Source organism: Lycorma delicatula, chromosome 8 (assembly GCF_047948215.1).
Source record: "Lycorma delicatula isolate Av1 chromosome 8, ASM4794821v1, whole genome shotgun sequence".
Classification (NCBI taxonomy): domain Eukaryota; kingdom Metazoa; phylum Arthropoda; class Insecta; order Hemiptera; family Fulgoridae; genus Lycorma; species Lycorma delicatula.
This window is the reverse complement of record NC_134462.1, coordinates 124,181,447-124,202,407: the sequence shown is the minus strand read 5'-3', so window position 1 is coordinate 124,202,407 and position 20,961 is coordinate 124,181,447. Positions and strand designations below refer to the sequence as shown.

Below are 20,961 nucleotides of genomic sequence, written 5' to 3'. Positions count from 1 at the left end.
ATTAATACCACAAATTTTCCATATTTAGAATTTTGATTACTTATAACCCAAAAACGAAGACATTTATCAAGAAACGGTTTCACCATTGTTTTTATCGTAAAACTTTACGTAAAATCAAAATGGTGGACAAAAATTCAAACACACCAAAAATATAGCAATTTTGTTAACTATGTAGATTCGCACTTGTTTCTATCTCCTAGTATCCCTCAGATTTGAAATATGAATCCGTTTACATAATTTAATATCACTCTGTAAACATTTTTTGTAATAAAAAATATACTTTTACCCCGATTTGTAGTATTTTTAAATCAAACACAAAAAATTTGATTTAGACACCACATGATTTCCTTGTACGCCTATTAAATTACATATACACATTTTTTTTTTTTAAATGAAAAGTACATAAAGTTTTATTTCATTAATATAACTTCTGATTTTTTTATTGTTGAATTATTATTTATTGTAAAAGTTTTTTTTTTTACAATCAGCGGTTATTAATAAAGCAATAATATTTAAATTAAAAAAAAGTTAAAAAAAAGAAAATGAATGAAGTCTGATTCGAACCGATGTGCTCTTGTAAGATCCAAATATTTCATTAATTAAAATTTCATTTGGTTATAACTCTGGAACCAATGAAAATAAGTACAACTTATGATATATCGTTGAAAAGCTATCAATGAGGACTTAAAATCAAATGTTTTGGATTTTGGGCTTTTTTGGACACTTTTGGTCCAGTCGATTGCAATCAAAAGGGGAGTGCACAACTAGATATTACAACAGTCCTAAATCCAAAATTTCAACAACCTACGGCTAATCGTTTTTGAGTTATGCGAGATACATACGCACATACATACGTACAGACGTCACGACGAAACAAGTCAAAATGAATTCAGTGATGGTCAAAATGGATATTTCTGTTGAAATCTGAAAACCATAATTTTTCGCGATTACAATACTTCCTTTACTTCGTACAAGGAAGTAAAAATTGTATCTAGACAGAATATACCGGTTGACCAATAATTATCTGAACAACTTTGGTACTGAGTAAATAATCTATTAAGATAAAAAAAGTGGTTGTGTGAATTTGGAAATATTAAAACTGAAAGGTTTTTTACTTATACCAATATGAGTACAATTAGTAATTCGCAAAATATATACCCGCTAATTAATTTCATGCTATGTTTGAAGTAAAAAATTCACTCTATGAGTTGGAACGCATTAGTAATCCTCTCCTTAAGGTGATCACTATTCACTAAACAAGTTTGGTATACATTATCCTTGATAAAAATCCTTAGAAAAAAAAGTCACATGCAGTTATATCCGGTAATAAAGATGGCCAAGTAATCCGTACATCACGCCCAATCCAGCGATTTGAGAATAACTCACCGGCTTGGTCTAGTGGTGAACGCGTCTTCCCAAATCAGCTGATTTGGTAGTCGAGAGTTCCAGCGTTCAAGTCCTGGTAAAGTCAGTTATTTTTACACGGATTTGAATACTAGATCGTGGATACCGGTTTTCTTTGGTGGTTGGGTTTCAATTAACTACACTTCTCAGAAGTGGTCGAACTGAGAATGTACAAGACTACACTTCATTTACACTCATACATATCCTCATTCATTCTGTGAAGTATTATCTGAACGGTAATTACCGGAGACTAAACAGGAAAAAGAAAAGCGATTTGGGAATATGTTGTTGAGGGATCCACGCACTAATAAACCTCAATGTGGCTCCTTCTTGTTAAAATTTCCGTTTCCGCAAAGAAAAAAGGTCCAATCACACGATCGCATCAAACATTAATTTTTGGGCTATCTTTAATACGGTAAACTGTAACATGTCGGTTTTCTGATCCGCAAATTTGGACTTTCTGAGTGTTCGCTTTTCCAGATACGTGAAATGTAGTCTAGACTAAGAACATCAATTTTTAACTAACAATCATCATTTTCAATTCTTTCAATAATTTCTAGAGAAAATTCCTTTCTAACAATGCGATCTTGTAGCGTAATGTAATGTAATATTTTTAATTTATAAGGACATAATTTTAATCCTTTCTTCTAAACATCGTGAATAGTAGATCGCGGAAGGTTTAATTCGAGTGTTGAACTCCGAGTTGACTTCACAGGGCTGCAAACAGAACACTGACGAATGATCTCCATTTTTTCATCTGTTGCTCTAGGATAGCTTGCACCCTTCTTATGCTCAAAACTGCCAGTTTCTTTAAATTTATCATACCGTGAACGAATACTTGTTCTAGAGAGTGGCTCTAAGCTATATCGAGTTCTAAAATTGCGTCGAACTTGTGCGTCTGATTTTGTTTCAATAAACCGCTCTACGCATTGTGCTTTCATGGGGACTGACCACTGATCTCTATATAACTGGATAGAAGATCCAAGGTATTGGAATTGGTAAAATTTGAAGCATAAAATAGCGCCACCTATTTATAAGAGTGGCTAAAACTAAATAAAATGAAACTGCTCATGCGCAGTTATGAGATCAGTGCTCTACCATCACAATTATAGTCGCGCAAGCGTACAATGGTTTTATTTAGTTCCCAGCCACACATTCTGGAGTATGCTTCAATATTGAACACTTTTTGAATTATTTATTTATTTATTATTTTTTTTTTTTGTAAAAATGTTTGTATTTTACGCAATCAGGATCCTCTATTCATCCAATAGCCAACCATTATCATCAGGAGCCAATCATTCATTTATAGGATTATTACTTTAATCTAATACAAAGTTTTTCAGATAATTCTGGGACACCTTTTTTATTAAATATAATTTAATATAAATTTATAAATCCTTATTTAGACCGTATAATTTTTATCATCATAGTTTTTTTATATGTACGATTGTTCAGTATGTATTTGAATAATTATACATATAAAAATTGAATACTAACTGATTAAAAATTACTTATATCAAAACTAAGGAAAGTGAGAATGAAAGCAAAATATTCGTAAATTATTGTTTAGACTACTAAAGTGTATAGACTTAATCTTAAAAGATTATACGAAGGAGTTATTTATAGTTTATTCGAATAGTATTGGATGTTAGCTTGGTCGTGCCATAGAATTTGATAAGATCTACTCGATTCTTAGTAAATAGACAATAGACTGGAAAAAAAAACACAGTTAATAATAAAAGTTTAGTATAGCCAGTTCTACTTTTATTCTTTGATACTGATATTACTTTAATAACACTATTAAACTGTTTTGTTTTTGGTTTTTTTTTTTTTAATTACTAGTATATATTATTACTTTATTTTTTTTATTTACTTTTTTATTGAAACTTCTCATCTTATTTTTGTATGATTAAACGAAGATGAGATTACGTGGTAAGAGATTTGTTTTTTCCTTTAGTTTACTAGCTTAGAATACATTTTCACTGGCTGACTCGTTACAAGCAACTCTCAATCTATTTACGTTGTTATTAAGTCTTTGCCTTGAGGGCAGACTATGTAATTACGATTTAATACGCTGCACCAAAGGGTAAAAAAAAAATAAAAAACAGACAACTCCTTTTTTTAACTTTTCGTTGCTTCGGTTCACTTTTCAATTAATAAAAGAAGGAAAAATTAATATAATTTTTCTTGGTGTACTTATTTTCCAATTATTTATATTATATAAATATATGTCTCCTTTTATTTTTTTAATTTATTTAAGTAACTACTATTTAATTTAATTAATTAGTGTAAATTTTAAGGATAAAATATTAAATGCGCTTGTAGCACTTTTATTAAACGTGATGATTTACTGAAAAAAAAACCAAACATATAGAAACTCATATACTTACAAAAATACTCAGATGAAAAAAAAAATTGGTTTTTTTACGCAGTATTTTGGTATATTTAATTTTTAAATTCAAAATTTCGTTAAAAATATAAAGTTTTTCTTGCATTTCAAGTCATTTCTGCTATAATTTCAACAACAAACTGATAAAAAATGATAATTTTTTCTGTTGTCAAATTGAAATTATATTTTTTCTCACTATAAAAATAAAGTAAAACAAATACAGGGTCTTCAAAAAAGAATGGTGGGAATTTGAACATGGATTAAATGAAAACATATATTTACAGTTAATGTTTTTTTATCGAATTTGTCTTCTCAAACAGTTTTTATACATAACTGATAAATTTCAATATATGCATTAGTCGCTCGGCAAATGTCCAATCGATACTCACTTTCTGCCCATACCCGAATTAACATTTTATTATTTTTACAATTGCTTCATTAATCCTTTCCTTTAAGTGACGTAGTTCTCTTATTTTTCAATCTTTTGTGTAAAATTTTGCGAACTGTTTTCGGAATATCTAACTCAAGGCTTCGACGAGTGATGTATTTTTTAGGACTTCTGATTATAGAATGTCTAATTCGTTCAACAGTTTCTTCTGATACTCGTAGTCTGCCGGTATTGATTATTTCTTGAGAACAGACAAGTTTTTTCGAAGTGTTTGAACGAATATCGTATATTACTCGTAGTTTTTGTTGTGGTGGCACTTTTCCATATTCATTTCAAAATGCAGGATTGATCTAAAATTACGGACGTTAATGTCCGTAATTTTTCTTGAACAGTGAACGTAGTAACGAACTAAACACACTTCAGCAACGAAATACAAAAACTGGTGTGGTGGTTTGAACTGCTGTTACGTAAACTTTTGGATTGGAGGCTATCAGGACTACCAACATAACTTCTCAAAATTTCCCTAATGCCTTGATTATTTTTTTTAATCTCCGGGACTACCGTTAGATACTGCTTCAGAGAATGAGATGAACGATTTGTAGCGTGTGTGAAAATGCCATGCCTGCCCGGGATTCGAACTCGGGACCTCCAGATGAAAGGCCGAGACATATCACATCAAACTGAGAATTAATATCGTTAAATAAATTACAATTATGTCTAAGAATAATTAATTAAAATCTGAGATGTAATTCAGATATTCTTTTGACTAGCAATAAATTTTTAAATGAAAATATGCATAAAAAAAAAAAAAAAAAAAAAAAAAAACATTTACCGTTCTAAGATTTTTGTTGGTTAAAATACGAAGATCTTAAAATTTATAATCATTTTGAAATCAGTTTGTTGGTTAAGAAAAAGATTCTAATCTTAAATTTTATATTAAATTGTATATCCTTTTACAGAAAGTAAAGCAAGCGTGTTAAATAGTATTCACCAAACCAAATAAAAAGTACTCTAAATTAAAATGTTTTATACTTTCAGAGATTACAAGATAATATTCAATTTAAAACATAATAAATAAGCTACAAAACAAACAACGTAAATTAAAGAAAGAAAGAAGTTAAAAAGAAAAGAAAAAAATAATCTCCTACTTTAACAACCTCTTAGGAGGTTTTTTTTAAAGAGATTTTACGTTGGCACGAAACACAGAAGTTTCAAAATAGATCACCAACAAATGTAATTTACGAAAGAATAAGCTTTACCATTTTTTCTTCACTCAACAACTTCAAATCGAGTCTAAAATTTAGTGTTAATATATGATGTGTGATATTAATTACTTTATATCCCTTTTAAAAAACAAATTATTTTGTTTTTGTTTTTTTAAAGGAAAATACATAACCTTATATGACATAACTTTATAAAACGTTTACGTTTAAAGTTTTATTAACGTTATAACTATATACTCGTAGTTCATTCAACATTTGTTTTCCAGCATTCGTTTCTTGGATTTATTCTACCTGATTTATATATTTTTTATTTTTTTAAATATCCAAATAAAATAACTGAATCAACCGGTGAAATAAGCTAATACTAGTGTCTCTTACTGCTTTACAACGTTGTTATTACAAATTTTAAGAAATCGCCTGAAAATCTAGTGAACCCTAGCTGTTCCACAATGTTATAATTAAAAAGCAATGTAATATATATATTTAAAAAATCGGCTAAAAACGTATTCCATTTAAAACACGTCCCACCACAACCCTTTTGTTTTTCTCTCTTTCCTTTACTACCACAGGTAAAATGAGTGCTCAAACTTATTTCCAGGTTCAGGTCCATCCGGTTCAGGTTGTTTTTTTTTTATTCTCCATTGATAGACCTTCAAAGTGATTTTCCTAAGAGGAATGACTTGTAAAAGTTCTTCAATGAAAGAATAAATGAAAATTTTTGGAAGAATTCTCACAGGAGACTCAAGTTTGGGGTCCGATGACCCTTGATGACATGTCTGTAGATAATTTTCAACAGAATAAAAAAAATGAACCCGATCCGTCCAGTAGAACGCTCGGATCGACTGGAAATACATTTTCATATTGCGACCTCAAAACTTACTTCCCGTCCGTCCGGCCTTTTTTTCTAGACGATTCAGCTTGATTTCTTTTTTTTTATTCTACTCGAAATGACTTGGAAATATATGTCATCAAGCATCGATAGACCTTCAAAGTGATTTTCTTGTGAGTAATAACCTCGGAAAGTTCTTAGACTAAGAAATAAAGGAGGATTTTTTGAGGAATTCTCAGAAGAGATTCAAGTTTGGGGTCCGATGGCATATTTGTGGATCACTCCGAGCAGGAAAGAAAAAATACAGCCCGATCCGTACAGTAGAATGCCCACTCGAACTGGTAGTATGTTTTCAACATATTTTTTTTTAATATATAAGATTGGATTTTATTCATCCCCTAGTCTCTATTTTATTGGGAATAGCCATAACAGTAACCCACTACCACCTCTCTCTCTCTCAACCGGGAGCAATACTGCCAAATCTTCATTGATATGTAATTTTTATTTCAACAATGTAAGAGCTTTCTGAGAAACATATGCTTCTCTTACTTGCCTATATTAGTAAAAGAGAGGATAATGAAAAGGAGTTTTAGGTATATGCAGTCTGGCAACAATGCAACAGGTAAACCGAGCGCTTTTTTCTTCGAGGTAACTAAAAAATATAGGAGTAAAATCATTAATTTTGCCGCTAAACAAGAGTAAAATCTATTTTATGCTAAAATTTGGGTTAAATTTTTTGGTAGCCATAAAGTAAATCATTCTAGTATTATGTCTTTTTACATCGCGATTACTTCTATAGATACACATGGTAATTTTTGTTGAAAACTAAATACATGCTTTCAATTAAAAAATTACTGAAATGCTCACAAATTTTAATTTTTTTTTTCTTTTTCCAACTATTACAGTATGGAATCCTGGAAAGTTATGTTATAGATAAAAATTGTTAGTACCTGGTTTTGTGTGTTTCCCGAAATTTTTAAGTCTCTTGCTTTCAGAAATGTGACGAAAAACTAAGTCCTAGATTCTATAAATATATATATATATATAAACCGTGTGTCCCACAAAGAGGTATACACTTTTGATTTGGTATCCCTCGCCCATTCCCCATCGATTCTAGTAAAACTTTATAGACCTTTTAACAAAGATTCTAAAATTGCTCTGTAAAAATTTCAACCTTCCAGGATTTATAGAAACAAAATGGCGGTTTTCAAATAAAAACAGCAATCAGATAAACCACATTTTTCATTCATTACAAAATAGTTGGTAAAAATGGTTAATAACAGATGGTAATTAAAACTAAAATAATTAAACAGTTAGATAATTAATTAATCATGGTTATGACCATATTTGTTTTATTCAATTTAATAGCTTTTCAATAATACTTCATCTGATTTTAATCGTTTTTTCCACAATTTTGTAATGAATAAAAAAATTAATAATTCATAGAAAGTAACAAAAATTAAAGCCTGTGAATGTTTTAAAGCTTTTGAAAATGTTTTATGTATAATTTTTAGATGGGGACTTCAGATGGAAACTTTAATTTTCCCGTGTTATTACATTAAGGAAATTATTGTAACGGGGTAAAATTCTGGGAATCCAAATTTTTTGTGTTTTTAACATTTCATGTTTCTTGAGTTCATAAATCTAAAAGCAAAACTAGGATGTAATCATGAACACTTTATTTTTTTGCAATTGTAACAGGTGGAAACCAGACCCGCTTTTCAAGTTTAACTCAGTCCCCACCCTGCAACAAACAGAAGCAAACATGCAGGGGGGATGAACAGGGATCACACAACCTCTACTCACCCTCCCCCGACCCCGTGTCACGAACAATGGCCTCCACCATGGCAGCTACGGCTTTCCACGCAGCCTTCGACTCGAGCATTTTGGTAATCACGCTTTCAGCCGCCAACTCCCCGAAATCCTCGAATACTGGACGCCGTAGATCATACCAGCGCCCACATTAGATCACCACGTATTCCGGGAAGTCAACGACTGCTCAATGGCGGGGGGGGAGCTCTTTTCCCAATCCTATGCAGGTAGGCGCCAAAGCACCCGTGGCCATTCAGAAATTGGATGAGTTCGTACAACAGGTTTCCGGACTTCCTCCTTATCTAAGTCTTGATATCTGGGATGAGAGGATCTCGTCCATCCACCTGCCTGCCACCTCTCTTGCCACTGCCCGATAAACCAATCGAGCGACACTTGGCAAAGCACCCTGTTATCTCATCGCCCTCTCCTCCACCATGAGACTCTGGGGTGCCACCCCGGCGATGACAAACACAGCCTCGCTGGAAACCGTTCTATAGGCACGCGCGATCCGCAAAGCCAGCACCCACTGCAAGCCGTCCAGGAGCTCCCTGGCCCGCATAGTACTAAGAGCCCTAGCCCAAACCGGTACCCTGTACAGGCAGACCGACCATGTTACCGAAGCAAGAAATCTCCTTCTTCTGTTGGATGGACCACCCCGATTTCGCATCAGCTTGGCTAGGGCATCAGCCGTTCTCCTAGACTTGCTTACTGCTTCTCGGACATGCTCCTGGAACGACCTTCGGTGGTCAAGCGACAATCCAAGGTATTTTACCTTACGTGAGGTCAGAACTTCGGTCGCACCGGCACGTAACGTGATGGGGTCAAGTTTACGTTTCCCGGCCATGACCACCGCCTCCGTCTTCCGCTCTGCAAGCTTCAGTCCCATCGTAGCGATCCAGTCGTTCACCATATGAACAGCCGTAGTGCCCTTCACCGCGACTTCCAGCTATGTTTTACCTACAACAACCAGTGCCAGATCATCAAAAAAACAGACTGCAGTGACCCCTTCCGGGTAATCGATCCTCAGCACACCATCATAAGCAATATTCCAGAGCAAAGGACCGAGTACCGACCCCGGTGGGACACCACCTCATGTGTAACTGATAGCCCCTCCGCACTGGCAACCACAAACCTGTCGCTCAAGTAAACAAGTTTTGCTTAGAAAGTGCACATTTATGTTATTAGATAGAATTACAGGTAATTTACATTTACGTAGAATTACACTGGCAATATACGTTTCAGTAGAATTACACTGATATATGTATATGCATAAATGTACTCGTTCGAGTAAGTATGAATGCGTTTTTATTTTAACATTGTTCTACATAAAATGTGTATCTAGGAAATTCGACTGTTTATTATCTGATGTTGTTCGTCATCTCTATATTTAATTCAAAATTCATAACCACTGAACCGAAAAACTAACAGATTACCATAGAATTACTAAGAGGTAACTCTTAGAAAGAAATAAGACGTAACAGAGAATTACTAAAAGGTTAAAAACTAAGAGGTGACACATATGAATTATATTAACTTATTCTTTCACATTATATTAACTTATTCTTTATCATTTCAAAAAAATAAAGTATTTTTTAAAATTTTATATCATTACAAAAAAGAAAAAAAAAATTATTTATATACAATTTATAAACCAAAATAAAATTTTATTTGTTTGTTCAATTTTAAACGTATAGTAAATGAATAATAACAATTTATTTTTAAATGAAGTCTTCCTGAACAAGTTATATTCTTGTAGATATTATACAAGAAACAACTTTATAAATAACAATTTATACTCTTACAACGCATTAAGTTACAGGTGTAGTCAGTTCGTTAACTAGTAGCCACATAGGTTGTTAGCGGTCAGATGAGTCCAGATTCCTTTAGAGGAAAGCAAAACCAAAAGCAAAAGTAGTTTGCGCGGTATGAGCAGTCTCAAGATACCATCATCATTCCTTGCTTATTCTTTGTTGTTTTTTTCTTTTCTTGTTCTACTGGTCTGTTAGTAATGGCAACACTTAATAATACACGACAGAAAAGTTAACCCGTACAGACCTTTTCTTTTTCTTCTATGACCCTTCCTCCACGTTACTTTTCAAATCACAAACATAACAATAGTAGCCCTACATACAGCAAACATCCGATGCGCTTCTACTATTGTCTTGGAACAAAGAAACTGGTTGGAGGACGCATTCTCGACTAAATAATGTAAGCTATACAGATTAAAGCGCATACTTTAACTGACCACGTTCCCCATTTGTTTTTAATTTATATTACAACTGTAGTAAGCGGCTGATGTTATATTCTATACAAATTTTAATAGGTAAATTATTTATTACTTTGTTAAAACATAAAAACATCATTCTTATGCTATTTAAATAGACCTTAAAGACGTAAAACTTGTAGTATTTAATAAACCTTAAATATGACAATCCTAATTAGTAAAGGAGTTTTCAGATTTTTCGTTTAAATAAATAATTATTAACAAATTAATTATAAACATTTAAAAGATTTTGTACATAATAATAATTTCATAAAACAAAAATTATTTTTATTTTTTTAAGTAATACAATTTTTTAATAGTTATGTATTTTCCGATGAGCATTAAGCATAAAAAAATTCACTTCAGAATAATTTTTTTTTTCATTTCTAAATGTAACCGTTACTGACTGAAATTAAATGAGACATCGTTTATCCAAAAAAATTTAGTAGGAAAAGAACAATAACAAAAAGGTTATTAGGTATTTAATAAGCTTTATTTTAAAAGTTTATTTAGCCTTTTCAGAAAAAACGTAAATTTAATTTAAAGTGTTCTTCTGAGAGTTTCTTAGTTTTTTTTTGAGGGCAAATTCAATAATGAAATAAAGCTGGGTAGTCACAGAAAAGACGGGAAACGAAATAAAATAGCCCAGATTTTTTTATCTTTAATACGAAGCGAATAATTAAACTTGCAAAAGTATAACGTGTTTAAAAAATGTTCTTTACTATTCTTTACAATTTAGCTACCGAGTTAAAACAATTATCTATTTCATTTCAAAAATTATAACTTATAATTATTAGTTTTATGAATTATTCGCTTTCTCTGATAGTAATGATAATTTTTTGCTCTACAGCTACTAGTATCTATGGCAAATGTATTATAATTCGCGGGAAAAAATAACACCTTTATTTCAAAGAACCTATTTGGTGAGGTTCAAAAATATACAAAATGTTCAACGAAGAAACGCAGAAACTTTCAGGACATATTTTACCGGTGAAAATAAAGAAATAATTCATATAAATATAGGTCTTTAAACGCTTTTTTGTCGAGTTACGACTAGCGAAAGATTTCGTCCGGATTTCAGCTCTTTAATAAAAGAAGCCCTACTGTAATTTTTTTGGACTCAAATTAAGAAGTGAAGTTGGTGATTTCTTATTTAATTTGAGCTGAGAAACAGGATAAAACAGATTCCAATAGTTTTTAAGATATCCGATGTAAAACAAAAAATTCGGTGTCAAAAAAAAGTTTTGTTTTTTAGGTTTGTAATATAATAATTTTGTTAAATGACTAATAAATGCCAAAGAATTAGTAACGAAACTCGTAGAGAATTTAATTCTCATTAAATTAATTTAAATACAGCCAATAAAAAGTAAATAAAAACTTTTAAAAATCGGTTTTTTATTGTAGCAAAACAGATGAAAAATAAAACGGTTTTTCTACCTAATAAATTTTATTCTTAATATTGCAAAACTAAAAATAAAATACAGGAAATAATAAATGGTTAACAGAATAACAAAACTCAGTTACAGTTCTAAATTCCCTCCTTTACCATATACACATCATTCTGCCCGAGGTAAAATATTTCCGGTGGCTTTCCGTATCGTCTCAGGATCGTTTGTTATAAATTCAATAACACATCGTATTTTAATCAGCAACACTTCTTTAATGTTAACTTTTTCAACAAAATCCATAGACTAAATTTACATAGGCATATTTTTCGTTAGAAAATTGAAACGGCATTTATACACTACGATATGATACACTTTTTTTTAATATGACAATTTATGTCAATAGATTCAAACGAAGTACACAATTTTCATTGTTGACCAGCTTTTTGTTGCCAATTTATACAATTTAAAAAAAAATATATTACTTAAGTAACATACATTTAAATTTAGTTTTTTATGTAATCATTTCATTTTACGCAATCATTAAATTTTTGAATATACTCAGCTAAAATATTGTTTTTAAAATTTTTGTATTTCTTTTAAAATTATTTTCAGAAATTAGCGTTTTTGTTTTTAAAAAGAATGTTTTTAGGTACAGAAAGAATAATACGATTTTCTATTTGTTTTACTTCAATAAAAAAATCGATTTTTGAAAGTTTTATTAGCTTTTTATTGGTTGTATTTAAATTAATTTTCTCAAAATTAAATTCTCTACAAGTTTTGTTACTAAATTTTTCTTATTTTTTAATCATTTAACAAAGCTAATGTACTAAAATCCTAAAAACAAATCTTGTTTCTCGACACCGAATTTTGTGTTTTATGTCAGATATCATAAAAATTACTGCTGTTACAGTTGTGGGACCTGTTTTATCCTATTTCCAGCTCAAATTACATAAGAAACCACCAAGTTACTTCTTAATTTCGGTGCCAAAATATATCCGACGTAAAACATAAGATTCGGTGTCAAAAAGATTTTTTTTTTTTTTTTAAGTTTGTAGTAGAAAAGCTTTGTTAAATGATTAATAAATGCGAAAAATTTAGTAAGAAAACTTGTAGAGAATTTAGTTTTGAGAAAATCAATGTGTATATACGCAATAAAAAGCATATAAAAACTTTTAAAAATCGGTTTTTTATTGAATGAAAACAGACGACCAACTAACTTTACGCTTTAATTTGGATTCCAAAAATTACAATAGGGCTTTTTTAATTAAAAGAGCTGAAATCAAGGCGAAATATATTGCTAGCCGTAACTCAAAAACATAGTGTTTCCAAACCCGTGTTTATATAAACGTTTTTCATTAGTTTAACCAATAGAATAGAAAATATAAGAATGCTAGTGATGAAGAAAGTAAAAGGAACTATCGGCAATTAAGAAATGCTATAAACAGGAAGTGCAAACTGGCGAAAGAAGAGTGGATTAAAGAAAAGTGTTCAGAAGTGGAAAGAGAAATGAACATTGGTAAAATAGACGGAGCATACAGGAAAGTTAAGGAAAATTTTGGGGTACATAAATTAAAATCTAATAATGTGTTAAACAAAGATGGTACACCTATATATAATACGAAAGGTAAAGTCGATAGATGGGTGGAATATATTGAAGAATTATACGGAGGAAATGAATTAGAAAATGGTTTTATAGAGGAAGAAGAGGAAGTTGAGGAGGATGAAATGGGAGAAACAATACTGAGATCTGAATTTAAGAGAGCATTAAAAGATTTAAATGGCAGAAAGGCTCCTGGAATAGACGGAATACCTGTAGAATTACTGCGCAGTGCAGGGGAGGAGGCGATTGATAGATTATACAAACTGGTGTGTAATATTTATGAAAAAGGGGAATTTCCGTCAGACTTCAAAAAAAGTGTTATAGTAATGATACCAAAGAAATCAGGGGCAGATAAATGTGAAGAATACAGAACAATTAGTTTAACTAGTCATGCATCAAAAATCTTAACTAGAATTCTATACAGAAGAATTGAGAGGAGAGTGGAGGAAGTGTTAGGAGAAGACCAATTTGGTTTCAGGAAAAGTATAGGGACAAGGGAAGCAATTTTAGGCCTCAGATTAATAGTAGAAGGAAGATTAAAGAAAAACAAACCAACATACTTGGCGTTTATAGACCTAGAAAAGGCATTCGATAACGTAGACTGGAATAAAATGTTCAGCATTTTAAAAAAATTAGGGTTCAAATACAGAGATAGAAGAACAATTGCTAACATGTACAGGAACCAAACAGCAACAGTAGCAATTGAAGAACATAAGAAAGAAGCCATAATAAGAAAGGGAGTCCGACAAGGATGTTCTCTATCTCCGTTACTTTTTAATCTTTACATGGAACTAGCAGTTAATGATGTTAAAGAACAATTTAGATTCGGAGTAACAGTACAAGGTGAAAAGATAAAGATGCTACGATTTGCTGATGATATAGTAATTCTAGCCGAGAATAAAAAGGATTTAGAAGAAACAATGAACGGCATAGATGAAGTCTTACGCAAGAACTATCGCATGAAAATAAACAAGAACAAAACAAAAGTAATGAAATGTAGTAGAAATAACAAAGATGGACCACTGAATGTGAAAATAGGAGGAGAAAAGATTATGGAGGTAGAAGAATTTTGTTATTTGGGAAGTGGAATTACTAAAGATGGACGAAGCAGGAGCGATATAAAATGCCGAATAGCACAAGCTAAACGAGCCTTCAGTAAGAAATATAAGTTGTTTACATCAAAAATTAATTTAAATGTCACGAAAAGATTTTTGAAAGTGTATGTTTGGAGTGTCGCTTTATATGGAAGTGAAACTTGGACAATCGGAGTATCTGAGAAGAAAAGGTTAGAAGCTTTTGAAATGTGGTGCTATAGGAGAATGTTAAAAATCAGATGGGTGGATAAAGTGACAAATGAGGAGGTATTGCGGCAAATAGATGAAGAAAGAAGCATTTGGAAAAATATAGTTAAAAGAAGAGACAGACTTATAGGCCACATACTAAGGCATCCTGGAATAGTCGCTTTAATTTTGGAAGGACAGGTAGAAGGGAAAAATTGTGTAGGCAGGCCACGTTTGGAATATGTAAAACAAATTGTTAGGGATGTAGGATGTAGAGGGTATACTGAAATGAAACGACTAGCACTAGATAGGGAATCTTGGAGAGCTGCATCAAACCAGTCAAATGACTGAAGACAAAAAAAAAAAAAACCAATAGAACATGTCCTGAAAGTTTCTTTCTGGAAGATTCTGCATTCGGCTTAGTGAGTAACCGTTTATTTGTTATACGTCTTATTTACCTTTTAAAGCCTCCTTAGTTGGTAGGCTTGTTATTTTTGAGAATTATGCCACTTTAAAGACTGACTTTTCAAGAATTTAATGTCACAATCATTTTGTTAAGGTAAGAAAGAAATAAAAATTATAATAAATAATCGAAATTGTTAAAAAAAATCAGAAGAAACTTGGTAAAAAAAAAAGAAACGGCATACATTTTCTTCTCGTAAGATATATTTATGGAAATTACATCTCCCAGTTTTTTCAGGATGTGTATTTAATTTTAAAGCCATTAATATTTTACCCTTAATAAAACGTGTTCCAAATTGCATTTTGGAATTTTGGGGCTCGGGGATGAGGGACAGCCCTTTGCGGAGCTGCCGTTCGCACGTGCTTGCACGAGTGGGCGTTAACGATGAGGCACGGGGACTCTCGCACCCCCACGCGAAAAAGACCGAGTCCTGGCGGGGAAGCCCTACTCGGGGTGTTCCCGTTAGAGGTATTGACAAAAAGACCGAGTCCCGGCTTTTGGAGTGGATACCCAGGGACGGCATAGCCGGGCTTGATAGATCCTACTCTGGGGGTTTAAGGCGGGCGCAAAGTGAGATCCGACCGGCGGGCCGAAACGTGAAGCCCCGTTAGGGACGCTCCCCTGGGCTGGGTAATACTTAACTGCAGTATCCTGCCCGGGGGAGAAGAAGAAAAAATTGGATTTTGGAAAAACATTTTATATTAAATTAACCATGATGATATTTTGAAAAATCAGTTATACATACGTTTTATATTATAATCTTCTCATAAAATTACACTTATAACAAATTGAAATATATTAATTTCAGTTCATTCAAAAAAATCTACAGATAACTATTAAAAATCATTAAATATTAAATACCTAGATTTCGAAAAAAAATTTAATGCTTTTACCACTAAACGAGAAAAAAGAAACATTACCGATACAGAAATAGAATTTTAATATTAAATAATGTTGTTTAAATATAATCACAATAAAAAAAATATAAATATACATTAACAAAAGAGAAACCGCTTTTGTACTAAAAATACTTAAAGTAGATTTCACGAGAAAAAACAATACTTCAGTAAATAAAATCTTACCTTAAATTTCAAAACGACTTAATTGTAATTGGAATGAAGTACGTGACTAAAATATTTATTCTTATAAGTTATTTCACATCAATTTGAAAACTTTTAACGAAATATCAGTTAAAAGTACACAAAACTTAAATTTCTTATCTTACAAAAGAAATAATTAATTCTTCAATTCATTTATTAAATTCAATTAATTATTTAACAATTAAATTAAAACCACAGGCTGTTTTTAAATGTATAAAAATATATTTCTTACCGTTAATTTAAAAGGCTGTCTCTGGAATCCTACGTTAAGGCAAAATAGGACACTCCCTGAAATCAGATAATTACAGTATTAGTTTTCCAATAACATAAAATAGTTGAAATAGAACAGAAAAACTTTATTCCTCATTATACTCGTACATATTTGGGTCGTCTCGACAAGGTTTTAAGCCTTATCGTCAAGTGCCCATTCAATACAGTACAAATATATTAACAATGAAAAATACAAATACAAAACAATATTCATTAATAATTGCATCAAATAACAAAATAAATCAATAATTACAAAAAACAAAAAAAAATAATAATAATAATATCTACTATTAAATTTATTAAAAAAGAAAAAACAAAACAAATTTTTTTATTACTAAAGGCAGTGTATTAACAAGTTTATAAAAATACTATTAGTCATAAAAAATATTTAGTGGCGTTGTAAAGTGGTTGCCGTAAATATATTTTTTAATCCTAACAAATATTAAAAGATTTAACTGTTCGTTGCTTTAAGATTAACAGGTATTCTAAATATTTACATTTTCAGAGGCAAGCCATCACAGTACTTCTTTCTTAAACAAATTATAATTTTTAATATTTTTTATTTCTTTTGATAACATATTATATATAAACAGGAAACAACAACTTTCAATGACTTTCTTTATATAAATTATTGTATTTGGAAACAAAAAATAGATCTTTTTACCTTTTAATAGATCTTTTTAAAATTAATAATTTTGTTTTTAGTTTTAAATTAATTTTTCATATGGAACATAGATATCAATATTAATTGATAAAAACATACAGGTGAGATATCATTCATACAGCATTAAAATATTCGTAGTTTCTCCTTCCTATAATCCGACATTATTTGTACAGAATTACATTAATTACTCTATTTTGAGCATTTAATTTTTTCAGATAAATAATTTGCTGTTGAACGCCATACTTCAAAAGTCCATACTTAATTAATGATTCAAACATTGATTTATGTAACAAAATCATTATTTTTGGAGGTAATATACCACTGAGATAGTAAAATTTATTAACTATATGATGTTTTTTTTAGTAGTTTTGTTGTTTCCGTTTTAATTTTTATCTAAAGTAATTCCTAAGTATTTAAATTCCTCTACATTTTGAAAAATTTTACGACATCCGTTATTATTCATAGTACAATTACATCATGAGTTTTGATAACTGGAAGCCGATTAGTAATCCTGTGACTAGATCTGAAGTGAATCACACCCGTTTTATCTTTATTTAGGCAAAGTTGCCCCTTTCAAATTTAATTTAGTACATTTCATAAAAGAATTAAAATTTTCCTGAAGACGTGATTCAGTTGTTTCAACAATTTATGAGCAGCCAAGATTATTATGTCATCATCATACACGATACTCTACACTATTGTAGTTGCGGTAGACTTTATCTACATACATTAAGAATAACATTGGCCCTAAATGACTTTTGAGGTGACCCAACATCAATTTCAACAATCGCTCAAAGTAGAACCAATCTTTACCACAAACTTCCTGCATTTTTAAATAATTTTCAAATAAGGTCATTCCATACCAATTTCAAATATAATAATAATGCAAATTCGTATTCATAATGACAAGTAATTTATAAATAAAATAGCAGCCACAAAATATAAATAGTTAAGTTTTGAAATGCAACACAACGAAAGTAATTAAAAATAAAAGAAAATTTATAATTTATACAATTTACTTTTTTCTAATCAGAAACTACGATTTTATTACTATTTCTATTTCGAACGGTGTAGTCAAAATTGGTTTGCACGGCATTTCTCCCGCCACCACCCCATTTAGTCGCCCTAAAGCATAAGACCGAATGTCTGTGCCACAAACGGCTACTGAACCTCGAAATAGTTTAGCGACCAGTGTCCTAAATAGCTTTTAGAGCTTACCTAAACACCGTGAGCGGACTAAGCGCGGTGCCATACACCACCGGCTTACGTGTCCCAACCGCTCACCTGTCATATATTTATTAAAATGGGTAGGTGCACCCCGTCAACTACTAAAAATGTATATGACATCCATAAATTAAAATTTACTTCGTCTAGACAGCAATTTGCTGCCATGTCTAGGTCGCTGGATGACAGTAAGTACCTGTCCATCATATTGGAGCCGTAATTGGCTGGTGGTCAGCCATATATCTTCAGGTTAGCTTCTCACAGTAGTTCGGTAGGAGTCTTTCCCTTAAATAAACTACTGATGTCGATTAAACAAAGCAACCGCATCAAGGAATTCCCACACGGTCCGACAATGCGTCTATCCCCATATTGACTCGCCGCTTGTGAGTAGCCAGTTTTTTCCAGGGTGGCCCGGTCTCTACCCCCCCCCTCCACAGCAGGGCCGTCAAACATCAGGTGTTCATTTGATTGGTCACTGGACCTCCCCGCAGACGCACAGCACATCAGCTACCAGGCGGAAATGAAACATTAATTGGAACATTGATTCAAATTAACATGGTTGGTGAGTATCTAAGCAACAGTTGCCCTTAAAAACAAACTCGAGGCATACCATCCCCCCAGATCCCATATAACTAGTACAGGGATCTTCCCTTAGTCGTAGTGTTCCATTCCAGCTGCCATAGTTCCATCGCGAGGCTCTGCAGCCTCTTCTGTAGGCGGGAGATGGGCAACTGAACGAAATTTAGATCCGGTGCATTGTGATCACCGTTCCGTTCCGGTACTAGCCCGGCTCGAAACCGAATTCCAAATACCTCGGTCTCCCGGCCTCTTCTCAATCTTCTCATGGTTGTCCCAACTTTCACCACTAAATCGATTGGGAGAGCCTTTCCCAATACGGTGGTAGCCTCGTACGAGGTTGAGTTGGTGTAGTCAAAAGAAAAACTATATTTCTTTTAATATTAATTTACCTCATAATAAAGCTCGAAGGTTGTGTGTACGAATATAGAACTGAAATTTTGTAACATACGAAAAATTCCATACCTGACCGGGCTTCAAACTTGGACCATCCGGATGAAATTTTGAAATGCTATCATTCCGCTACAGAGATCGAAATGATTTGAAAATAAACGGAAATTTATATTTTTATAATATTTTTGTCTCGGTAGTCTGAAAATTGTTACCATTTTCAATGTGTTGTTTAATAATATTGTAATGTATGAGTACAGTTAACTTACAAATTAAAACTTTTGAAGTTGAATAGTACGCTAATTCAATTATGTCATTGTTCTTTTTTATTAAAACTTATGAAATTACCAAATAAAGGTATAAAAAAAAAATAAATAAAAATGTAACTGTTTACTAGCAATGAGAATGTGCGAGATTGATAAGGATATAAGCGGAAAAAAGTCTTTTAAATGCAATTTGGTGACATTAAACATATTTTTAAAAACTGGTTTATTAATTTAGACACTTTCACTGAAATTATCAATCATAATTAGATTTAAAACATTCTATAAATGTAAGACCATTAAATATATATAAGAATTATGTAAAAAATCATTCCATGAAATAAAAACCATATCTACGGGGAGAATTGAAATTTTAATATATTTATTTATTCAAACCTGTTTATGTTCCGCTTTTTTTAGATGGTAAGTCTTTTAGTATCATTAAATGGTACTTTATAAAGCTTAAGTATTTAAAAATTAAACTTTTATTTATCATTAATTAATCCTTGGTATAGTAATTAACATTTTTTTTTTTAAATCGTAGTTTAGTTGCATTACACTTTATTATTATTACATTTTAAAAATCAACCTTCGTAGCATTACATTTTTGAAACTCATTAAAATTTCTATTTCATATTCTCATGCATAAGTTTGAATTTGGATTATTCATTTAACAAAGACAACGTTTAAAAATGTGCCACTAAACAAGATTTTCTTATTTACGTTATATCAACATAAAAAAAATTATCTGTTTTTTTTAAAAATTAAATTCTTGGAATGTACTCGTAAATTACTTGGATAATCGCCCAAACACTATGAAAAAATTATTAGTTACTAGGGGATTAACAGGGCGTATTTTTTTAAAATTTGTCAAAGCGTTTCAAATGAGCGTAGAACCGCATACAGATAGAAACGCTTGATAAAAGGTTCTTTTTCTTTAATATTTTTTTTTTAGTAAACCAAAATGTAATAAAAGAAAACTGTGCAGCTTAAAAAATAAATAAAACAAAACAATTGATAAATAAAATCGATTATTAACATTATCATGAAGTGAATTATTAATTTTTCATGCGGTACTACGTATTTGCATAGTAAATTTAATTGTCATTAAATATTAGTTAATGTATCAGCAAGATTGATTTAATAGTGACATAACAGATTAATTAAGACTGATTGATTAGGACAGTAACATTATATATACATCTAATTAATTACAATTCTACTGACAGAATTACATAAATATAAAGATGTAATACAAACAAACGGCAAAATCTTGGGGTAATAAATTCCAAACAATAAGTAAGAAAAAAGCCGATAAACATTTGTAAAATGGTATTTTTCGTCTGCAATTTCTTTTACAGAAATTCTTTATACAGAATGGACCGAAATTGTCTACTAAAATACTTTATAAAAGTTAAACCCGACTTTCCATAAC

At 31.3% G+C, this 20,961-nt stretch overlaps 1 protein-coding gene across 3 annotated transcripts in view; it reads right to left on the bottom strand.

Annotated features, from left to right (window-relative positions):
- The window catches only part of LOC142328908 (uncharacterized), a 411,591-nt gene that overhangs the window by 187,805 nt on the left and 202,825 nt on the right, over nt 1-20,961 (bottom strand). For all 3 annotated transcript variants that reach the window (XM_075373051.1, XM_075373053.1, XM_075373052.1), the window contains one exon: nt 16,372-16,427. The gene's annotated coding sequence lies outside the window, so the exon portion shown is untranslated. The remainder of the gene's footprint in view (nt 1-16,371; nt 16,428-20,961) is intronic.